The 2,322-nt window shown below is 31.2% G+C and overlaps 1 long non-coding RNA gene across 1 annotated transcript; it reads right to left on the bottom strand.

The window, feature by feature from the left end:
- Positions 1 to 449: 449 nt before the first annotated feature.
- On the bottom strand, positions 450 to 1,303 carry LOC123705267. Its single transcript, XR_006753283.1, has 2 exons — positions 1,096 to 1,303; positions 450 to 508 (listed from the first exon to the last, which is right to left on the bottom strand). It is a non-coding gene; the product is annotated as an uncharacterized LOC123705267 (long non-coding RNA).
- Between the last annotated feature and the right edge of the window lie 1,019 nt (positions 1,304 to 2,322).

The following is a 2,322-nucleotide window of genomic DNA, read 5'->3' as shown; positions in this document are numbered from 1 at the left end:
TCCTATCCTATTTAAAAAAAAATATTTTATTTTGGCTATTAACCTCCTGAGACCCAGGATTTTTTTTTCTTTCTTTTTTAATAAAAATTAGCTGTATCTGTTCTAATGCAATTATAGATATTAAAAAAAATGGAAAAAAAAATCTTTCGTGGAAAACTTGGGTTTTCTCTATGTCATATATATATTACAAGGGGTCCCAGTTCCGAGTGTAATAAGTTTATGAAAATGAAGAAAAACTACATGGTTTTTTAGTTATTATATATTTTTAAACTTGAATCTAAATATTTATTATTCTATCCATTGTTCTGTGTCTATTTTATGTACCTAGGTTCAAAGATAGGTATTTTTAAGGGTGAGAAACGACCAGTACAAGTATTTTGCACCGGCGCGTCGGTGTATTTATATTGTCACGTCCACCCCTAGGTCTTATTTCTAATCCATCCTCTCGGTCAGCCTCCTCTAATGCTTGGTCCACGTCATGTGCGTCCCCGAGATGGTCTGCCAACAACTGAAGATGACATACATAGTGACGATTCTATTCTGACATGACTCATACTCATTGGACGAATGGAAGAAGAATCATTTTTTGTTATTTGGGCGGCTTCATCGGTATCATTTGGGGGATTATCTTCATCTCAAATATTTATTTATTCAATTAGACTTCTTCCAAAAGCACTTTTGAATCGTCATAACAGTAATAACATTTACCACCGATTCGGAAAGCAGTATCTATGGAGAAAAACCGGCAAGAAACTCCATAGGTCCATCATATAGGTCAATATTTGACTCATCCAGGTGTTGGTAGATCTCAGTATCTTATAATCCTTGAAAATTATAATAAAATCTGTAACATAAACTAAAGAATGTCATATAGGTAATACATGGGGCCCTTGTAACCAATACCAATTTGGCAAGAATTGAGACCGAATGTCTTACCAGTATGACATAAAAGAAAAAATTCATATTTTTCACAAGTTTTAGATTTATCTTACAAAATAACTATTGTGGTTGCAGAAATAATATCTATTATAATTAGATATACAAAGATATACTGCAATATACTAATGGTTCCACTAGAAATGTAAGATTACCGACCACGTGTTTGCCGTCGCACAGCCACCGTCAACTTCGAAATGAGAATACTTCAAATCACTGTCACTTATAAAACCAAAAACCGTTTAGTATAGCGGATGACATACCACTACATCGATTTGAGGTATTATTCCCGCATATACGCAAAAGATGGCGTTGAAATATTTTTTTATTGTCTATGTAATATATATATGACCGCAGGCCCCAGGAGGTTAAACGAAAGAGCTAAAACGCGCGGGATTTTGAGAAAAAAATATTGCGCAGCGTCGCGTTCGACGGTAAGTATCTTATTGTTAAATGTGAATTTTTGAATATGTAACTGTTTCTTTACTTTGCTAACAAAACATGGAATAGTATGGATTATAAATTAGCTTATATCTTTTACAATTAATAGTTAAAATAAGGTGGACGCGAATAATTATTACTATACTTACCGAATTTGTACAACTTCCATTTTGCGTCCACGGTGGGCGCAAACTATACCTATTATAGTGCATAACAATAGAACATATTGCGTCCACGTTGTTTTTCATTACGTAGCAATGAATTGTTTGTTAAAATATGTATTTAAAATAGATTGTAAATTTTTGACTAAGACTACAAGTTGATAATTTAAATTTTCATTCTAATTAGCAAATTTTTATGCTATTTTTTCATTTTAAAATGGGTAGGTATTCTAAGAATGAGAGAATAATATCTTAAAATATCTTAGATAATTAATATCTTTGAGAATGAGAGTCAATAAGTCTGTAAAAATTTTTTTCGGCCACTAATTAGTTTTGATCTATTTTTTAAGACTATTAAGGTGAATATAATATTTTCTATTTTTATAAACTTTTCCATTTTTCCATACAAACAAAATTTATGTCATTGAAAAAAATTAAATACAGATAAATTCAGTATTTTCTGATTTTTTCCTTTGTACACTCACTATTACCTAGTTGATTACAAAATTTGAACTTTCTAGGTCATCTGAAATGGGTTAGGTTTTGTATATATCTATGAGTCAGTCAGTCTTAAAAATTGCAATTTTTGGATATTAATATTTATTCTACGAACTGTTTAATCTGTATTTATGAAATTTAAGGATCTTGTTTATCTTGAGGTCCTCTTGATATGTACCAATTTTGGTTTATTTAACATAAATAGTTTTCGAGTTATAAGGGGGTGAAAAGTAGCTCGAAATGGTTCGTGTAAATATACGCTGCTCGCCAGTTCTCTTCGCTTGAA

This window comes from Colias croceus, chromosome Z, assembly GCF_905220415.1.
Source record: "Colias croceus chromosome Z, ilColCroc2.1".
In the NCBI taxonomy this organism is placed as follows: Eukaryota; Metazoa; Arthropoda; class Insecta; order Lepidoptera; family Pieridae; genus Colias; species Colias croceus.
Note: the sequence above shows the minus strand (reverse complement) of the source record. Positions and strands in the feature narration are given on the sequence as shown.